Source organism: Hylobates moloch, unplaced genomic scaffold, assembly GCF_009828535.3.
Source record: "Hylobates moloch isolate HMO894 unplaced genomic scaffold, HMol_V3 SCAFFOLD_19, whole genome shotgun sequence".
NCBI lineage: Eukaryota > Metazoa > Chordata > Mammalia > Primates > Hylobatidae > Hylobates > Hylobates moloch.
In genome coordinates, this window is record NW_026652294.1 from 39,302,989 (window position 1) to 39,311,129 (window position 8,141).

General features: G+C 45.9%; 1 long non-coding RNA gene and 1 pseudogene across 1 annotated transcript; one reads left to right on the plus strand and one right to left on the minus strand.

Moving 5' to 3' along the window:
* Positions 1-1,105: 1,105 nt before the first annotated feature.
* LOC116458370 (small ribosomal subunit protein eS24-like) lies at positions 1,106-1,873 on the minus strand (annotated as a pseudogene).
* A 4,805-nt stretch (positions 1,874-6,678) lies between these two features.
* LOC131382049 (uncharacterized) lies at positions 6,679-7,231 on the plus strand. Its single transcript, XR_009211199.1, has 2 exons — positions 6,679-6,837; positions 7,005-7,231. It is a non-coding gene; the product is annotated as an uncharacterized LOC131382049 (long non-coding RNA).
* Positions 7,232-8,141: the final 910 nt, after the last annotated feature.

The window sequence follows — 8,141 nt, forward strand, 5'->3', positions numbered from 1 at the left end:
GAGCCACCGTGCCCAGCCCTCTGGCTCCTCTTGGCTGTGACAGTTTCTCAGAATTTTCATGTTTTTGATGACCTTAATAGTTTTAAGGACTACTGGTCAGGTATTTAGTAGAATGTTCCTCTGCCGAGGGCTTTTCTTAGGATTGTACTGGGCTTTTGGCAGGAAGACCACCAAGGTAAACTGCTATTTTCATCACATCATATCAAGGGTGGTACTTGATCCATACTATCAGCATGACTCATCACTGTTGATATTGACCCTGATCATCTGGCTGAGGTGGCATTTGTCAGTTTTTCCCATTATAACATTCTTTTTTTTTTTTTTTTTCTTTAAACGGAGTTTCACTCTGTCGCCCAGGCTGCAGTGCAGTGACGCGATCTCAGCTCACTGCAACCTCCACCTCCCAGGTTCAAGCAATTCTCTGTCTCAGCCTCCCCATATAACATTATTCTTTTTTCCCCCTTTCCATACTGTACTTTTTGGAAGGAAGTCACTAAGCACAGTTCACATTAAAGAAGTAAGAAGTTATGCCTCTCCCTCCTTGAAAGGGGAGTATGTAAATACATTATTTGGAGGTTATTTTATTTTTGAGATAGAGACTTACTCTGTTGCCCAGACTGGAGTGCAGTGGCGCGATCTCAGCTCACTGCAACCTCCACCTCCCAGGTTCAAGCAATTCTCTGCCTCAGCCTCCCAAGTAGCTGGGATTACAGGCACTCACCACCATGCCCAGCTAATTTTTGTATTTTTAGTAGAGACGGGATTTGGCCATGTTGGCCAGGCTGGTCTCAAACTCCTGACCTCAGATGATCCACCTGCCTCAGCCTACCAAAGTGCTGGGATTACAGCTGTGAGCCACCAGGCCCGGCCTGGAGTTCTTTCATATGAGATATTTGTCTCTACTCCCCCATTATTTTTTCGACCATTTATTTAATCAGTATGGACTTATGGACATTTATACTTTGGGTTCTAATCCAATATACTTCATATTTATTTTCTAGCTAATTTCATTCTAGCTTTGGCCTTTGAGAGCTCTTTCCATTGGCTCCTGTGTCTCTTTAGCATACCCCCATCCATTTTTTTTTTGCATACAAAAGTTTTTAGTTTATAAATCTTCTCGTGAAAAATCCACAATGGCCACAGATGTTATTGTAGCATCTTTACTCCTTTGGCTTTTTGCCACACCAACACTGTCCTTTACAGTCCCCCTTTCTTCATTCTGGTCTTCTGTTCCTTTCGTTGCTTTCTTGAGTTCTTTTTCTTCTCATCCAGGCCATGTCTTGGAAGTCAGCATTTGGGTTTATCTTTCTTTGCAATAATCCAGTGAATCATAAATCATGCCAAAGCCAGTCGTCTTGCCACCACCAAAATGAGTTCTGAATCCAAATTCAAAGATGAGGCCAGGCGTGGTGGCTCATGCCTGTAATCCCAGCACTTTGGGAGGCAGAGGCAGGCAGATCACCTGAGGTCAGGAGTTTGAGACCAGCCTGGCCAACATTGTGAAACCCGGTCTCTGCTGAAACTACAAAAATTAGCCGGGTGTGGTGGCAGGCACCTATAATCCCAGCTACTCGGGAGGCTGAGGCAGGAGAATCACTTGAACACGGGAAGCAGAGGTTGCAGTGAGCCGAGATTGCGCCACTGCACCCCAGCCTGGGTGACAGACGGAGACTCCATCTCACAAAGACAAACGAAAACAAAGATGATGACATCTAGTGTAGTCTCATACATTTTGGCTAGTTTTTCCTGAATTTCTGTCTTAGGTACTGTTGCCTTCCCAGGGTGAAGGACCTTAATAACCATTTGTTCCTCCTGAAGTATACAGTCAGTTGATCATGAACTTCCTAGTTCAGACAGTTACTAAGTCATTCATGATGACGGTCAATCCTCAGCCAGGGAGAAAAATAAGAGTCCCATCAGTGTTGTTGTCATCATTGTTGTTTCAATTAAAACCTTGTTTTTGTTTATTTAGTATCACCTTACTTTCTGGTACTATAAAATGCTCCAGGCTCATTTTGTGTATTTCCTGCCACAGTCCTGCCATCAGCCATTTCTCCAAGGACCCCTATTTTCTTTTATTGGCAAATGGTTTTAGAATCCAGGATCTGGGCACTAGGTATGCTTGTTGCTTTTGAGGTATCATTGCTTCTGGACCCTCACATCTGAGAAAGCAAGGAAATAAATGTGTGTATACTAACCCATGTATATACACAAACATGTATTTCCATATGTAACCATCCATATCTATATTAAGCTAAGCATGAATTCATACTGATGTCACCAACTTTAATCCATTACTACATGGATCATTCTAGCCACCTCCCCTGTTTATCTAAACTGTGAGAAACCTGGCTTCCATAATTTGCCATCTATTTACTTAAGTGTTTATTCCAGGACACGTGTATAGGAGTATCAGAATTGTCTTGTTTTTCTTCTTAAATTCTTTATTATTATTATTATTATTTGAGACAGAGTTTTGCTCTTGTTGCCTATGCTAGAATGCAATGTTGCAGTCTCAGTTCACTGCAACCTTCACCTCTCAGGTTCAAGCGATTCTCCTAACTCAGCCTCCTGAGTAGCTGGGATTACAGGCATGACCCACCACACCTGGCTAATTTGTTTTTGTATTTTTAGTAGAAACGGGGTTTCACCATGTTAGCCAGGCTAAATCCTGACCTCAGGTGATCCTCCCGCCTTGGCCTCCCAAAGTGCTGGGATTACAGGCATGAGCCACTGCACCCGGCCTAAACTTTTTCTTCTTTCTTTCTTTCTTTTTTTTTTTGAGATGGAGTTTTGCTGTTCTTACTCAGGCTGGAGCGCAATGGCGTGATCTTGGCTCACTGCAACCTCTGCCTCCCGGGTTCAAGTGATTCTCCTGCCTCAGCCTCCCAAGTAGCTGAGATTACAGGCATGCGCCACCACACTTGGCTAATTTTGTATTTTTAGTAGAGACAGGGTTTCTCCATGTTGGTCAGGCTGGTTTGCGAACTCCGACCTCAGGTGATCCACCTGCCTCAGCCTCCCAAAGTGGTCTTCCTGTCAAAAGCCCAGTACAATCCTAAGAAAAGCCCTCGGCAGAGGAACATTCTACTAAATATCTGACCTGTAATCCCAGCACTTTGGGAAGCTGAGGTCAGTGGATCATGAGGTCAAGAGATTGAGACCATCCTGGCCAACATGGTGAAACCTCATCTCTACTAAAAAAAAAAATACGAAAATTGGCCACCCGCGGTGGCTCACGCCTGTAATCTCAGCACTTTGGGAGGCCGAGGCGGGCGGATCACGAGGTCAGGAGGTCGAGACCATCCTGGCTAACACGATGAAACCCCATCTCTACTAAAAATACAAAAAATTAGCTGGGCGTGGTGGCGGGCGCCTGTAGTCCCAGCTACTAGGGAGGCTGAGACAGGAGAACGGCGTGAACCCGGGAGGCGGAGCTTGCAGTGAGCCGAGATTGTGCCACTGCACTCCAGCCTGGCCGACAGAGTGAGACTCCGTCTCAAAAAAAAAAAAAAAAAAAAAGGCCTGATGCAGTGGCCCACGCTTGTAATCCCAGCACTTAGGGAGGCTGAGGCGGGTGGATCACCTGAGGCCAGGAGTTCGAGACCAGCCTGGTCAACCTGGTGAAACCCCGTCTCTACTAAAAATACAAAAATTAGCTGGGTGTGGTGGTGGGCACCTGTAATCCCAGCTACTCGGGAGGCTGAAGCAGGAGAATCACTTTAACCCAGGAGGCAGAGCTTGCAGTGAGCCAAGATCGTACCACTGCACTCCAGCCAGGCAACAGAGCTAGACTCCGTCTCAAAAAAAACAAAAACAAAAACTTAAAAACAAAACAAAACAAAAAATGTATAATTAAGCCCAAGGTCACCTAGATTTTCTCTTATGTTTTCTTCTAGAAGCTTTATAGTTTTACTTTTTACATTTAAGTCTATGATCCATTTTGAGTTAATTTTTGTAAATTATGTGCGGTCTGGGTTTGGTTTCTTCTTCCTCATCCTCCTCCTCTTGTCTCTTTTCTTCTTCTTCCTTCTTTCTTCCTTCTTTCTTCCTTCTTCCTTTCTTCTTCTTCTTCTTCTTCTTCTTCTTCTTCTTCTTCTTCTTCTTCTTCTTCTTCTTCTTCTTCTTCTTCTTCTTCTTCTTCTTCTTCTTCCTCTTCCTCCTCCTCCTCCTCCTCTTCTCCTTCTCCTTCTTTTTCTTCTCCTTCTTCTTCTTTCTTCTTCTTCCTTTGGTCCTTTGTAAAAAATCTGTTTTCTATATTTGTGTGGCTCGATTTCTGTGCCCTCTCTTCTGTTCCCTTGATCTGTGTGTCTAGTCTTTGACCAATATCATGCTGTCCTGATTTATTGTAGGCTGTTATCATTTATTCCTGGATGTGAATGTCCTGAGTCAGATTTGAGGGGGGTTGCATAGGGAACATAAAAGTCCCCAGGTGTCTGAAAGAAGGGGTGGTAACGTAGAGAGGGAGCGAGAAAGACGCGGAGGCTTGGAGGGCAGGGGGCTGTGTCTTTCTTGCCTCCTCCTTGGTGGCCTAGACACTGATGGGTTCCTTTTGGCTGCTGACCGCACACCCGAAGTGCTCACACTCCACCTAGTGGTGGTGTGGAAGGATCGTCTGTGTGTATCCTCACCTGGACCAAAACCTGTATAAACTCCCAGAGCAGGCCCCCTTTTCCTTACTGCTTCTTCCTGATTTATCCCCCATCACAGGCAGGCTACCTACATTAACAGCTTTCCAGACAGAAATGAGGCCTAGGTGTTCTGTGCTCCATGAAAGATTCTACTGGACTTCCAAGTCCTGGCCCTACGGGAGGCAGTTGGACTCAACACTTCTTTTATTAGAAGCTCCCTTTACAAGGGATTGTTTTATTGTTGTAAGTGACAGAAATCCAACTCAAACTAGCTTACGAAAAGAGAACTCATTGACTCACACAACTGAAAACTCCAGACACAGATATGACTTCAGGTCAGCAGAATCAGGCACTCAAATCTGTCTCCCTCCACCTCTGCCATCTGTCTCCCTCCACCTCTGCCATATATCGGTTTTATTCTCAGGCCACCTCATTGATGGCCACTAGTAGCTCCAGGCCCGTATTCCACCAGCTTAGCATCCTCAGTGGAAATGTAACTGCCCAGTGGGCTCTTCCTGTCCTCTGCACAAATAAAGACCACAGCATTGCAGTAAAGAAAGAGTTTAATTGACACGAGGCCGGCCACGCCACATGCAAAATTGATTATTACTTAAGTCAATCTCCCTGAAAATTCAGAGATCAGGGTTTTTGATAATTTGGTGGGTAGGGGGTCGGAAAGTGGGGAGTGCTAATCGGTCAGGTGGGAGATGAAATCACAGGGAGTTGAAACTCCTCTTTCACTGGGTAGGTTCCTGGGTGAGGGCCACAAGACCAGATGAACCAGTTTATTGATCCGGGTGTTGCCAGATGATGCTTTGAGTGCAGGGTCTGCAAAATATCACAAGCACTGATCTTAGGTTTTACAACAATGATGTTATCCCCAGGAGCAATTTGGGGAGGTTCAGAATTTTGCAGCCTCCAGCTGCATGACTCCTAAACCAAATCTTGTTTTTTTTTTTTTTGAGATGGAGTATCGCTTTGTCAGCCAGGCTGGAGTGCAATGGCATGGTCTCTGCTCACTGCAACCTCTGTCTCCTGGGTTCAAGCGATTCTCCTGTCTCAGCCTCTCGAGTAGCTGGGACTACAGGCGTATACCACCACACTCGGCTAATTTTTTGTATTTTTAGTAGAGACAGGGTTTCACCATGTTGGCCAGGCTGGCCTTGAACTCCTGACCTCGTGATCCGCCAACCTCAGCCTCCCAAAGAGATTACAGGCATGAGCCACTGCGCCCAGCTGAAACGGGAGTTTTATTATTACTCAAATCAGTCTCCCCAAGCAGAAGAGTTTTTTTGTTTGTTTGTTTTTTGAGACAGAGTCTTGCTCTGTTGCCCAGGCTGGAGTGCAGTGGCACCATCTTGGCTCACTGCAAGCTCCACCTCCCGGGTTCATGCCATTCTCCTGCCTCAGCCTCCCGAGTAGCTGGGACTACAGGCCCCTGCCACCACGCCTGGCTAATTTTTTGTACTTTTAGTAGAGACAGGGTTTCACCGTGTTAGCCAGGATGGTCTCGATCTCCTGACCTCGTGATCCGCCTGCCTCAGCCTCCCAAAGTGCTGGGATTACAGGTGTGAGCCACCATGCCTGGCCGCACTCATTATTTGTAATGGTAAAGACTGTAAGCTTCCCTAGGAGGACTGTCTCCCAGTTCTGCACTAGGGGATAAATTGTAATGGTCAAGATTCTTTCAGCAGTAAGTGACAGAAAACCAGCTAAAACCAGCTCAGGCACAAAAGGGAATGTCATGCCTCTGGAAACTGGGAAGTCCAAGGGACTCAAATATCATTGTAATCCCCCACTTTTTTTTTTGAGACAGGGTCTTGCTCTGTCACCCAGGCTGGAGTGCAGGGGCGTGGTCTTGGCTCACTGCAGCCTCGAACTCCTGGGCTCAAGTGATCCTCCTGCCTCAGCCTCCGGAGTAGTTGAGACTACCGGCATGCGCCACCCCCAGGCCTCCTCCCTCTCTTGGCTCTGCTTCCCTCAGGTATAGGGCTCATTTTCTCCCACTATTGACTGGCTTCCTCCTTTTCCAGGGGAAGGAAGAAGGCCAAGGTACAGACAGCTCCTGGCTTAGATTGTTCCTGCCTTGTGAGCTTGGAGGAAAGAGAAAGCTTCTCTTTCTCAGAGGCCCAGAAGCTTCTCTTTTTCCTGGAGTCTGTCCTGACCTGCTCATTCCTGGACCAGTCTCTGTGGCCAGAGGAATACAGTACTGTGATTGACCAAACCTGAGTCAAGTGGCCAGAGGGAGGCTGTTGTGATTGGCTGTCCCACTGGAACCACAGGGAGTGGGGTGGGTGATGGAGAGTTTCGTAGGAGATGGGTACTACTGTTATCAGGATGGTGAAATCTATTTGATGCAACATTATATTCCAGGAAACATTATAGCTGCAAAGACCACATAGCGACATGAAAATTGGTTATAAAGCAATGCTAAGAGAACAAGGCAGAAGACAGACTTGAAACTATGATGGTACCTTTGGAATATGAAAAAATAGAAAACTTTTGCTCTGTAATGGTGGTAGAAGAATGAATCATTACGTCAAAAACCTTCAGTGTCTTTGCAAAAGTATTTTATAATAAATAACATGTGCATACAAAAATAGTCTCATGTTTACTGCATAATACGATTTTCGGAGCTGAGTTTCTTTTTGTAATGAGATAAGACACAAATAAAATTGATGGTGATGTTGACAAAAAGAGTCAAACTCTGTAAAATATTTGAAGAGATTTATTCTGAGCCAAATATGGGTGACCATGGCCTGTGACTCAGCCCTCAGGAGATCCTGAGAACATGTGCCCAATGTGGTTGGGGTGCAGCTTGCTTTCATACATTTTAGGGAGACATGAGACTTCAATCAAATACTTTTTTTTTTTTTTTGAGACAAAGTCTCATTCTGTCACCCAGGCTGGAGTGCAGTGGCGCAATCTCGGCTTACTGCAACGTCTGCCTCCCAGGTTCAAATGATTCTCCTGCCTCAGCCTCCTGAGTACAGTAGCTGGGATTACAGGCGCTCGCCACCACGCCCGGCTTATTTTTGTATTTTTAGTAGAGACGGGGTTTCACCATGTTGGCCAGGGTGGTCTCGAACTCCTGGCCTCAGCTGATCAGCCCGCCTCAGCCTCCCAAAGAGCTGGGATTACAAGCGTGAGCCACCGCGCCTGGCTTCAATCAAACACATTCAAATACATTTAAGAAATATAGGCCAGGCGCGGTGGCTCATGCCTGTAATCCCAGCATTTTGAGAGGCTAAGGTGGGCGGATCATCTGAGGTCAGAAGTTCGAGACCAGCCTGGCCAACATGGTGAAACTCCGTCTCTACTAAAAAAATAGCAAAAATTAGCCAGGCACAGTGGCACACACTGGTAATCCCAGCTACTTGGGAGACTGAGGCAGGAGAATCACTCGAACCTGGGAGGCGGAAGTTGCAGTGAATTGAGATCATGCCACTGCACTCCAGCCTGGGCAACAGAAAGAGTGTCAAAATAAATAAATAAATAAATAAATAAATA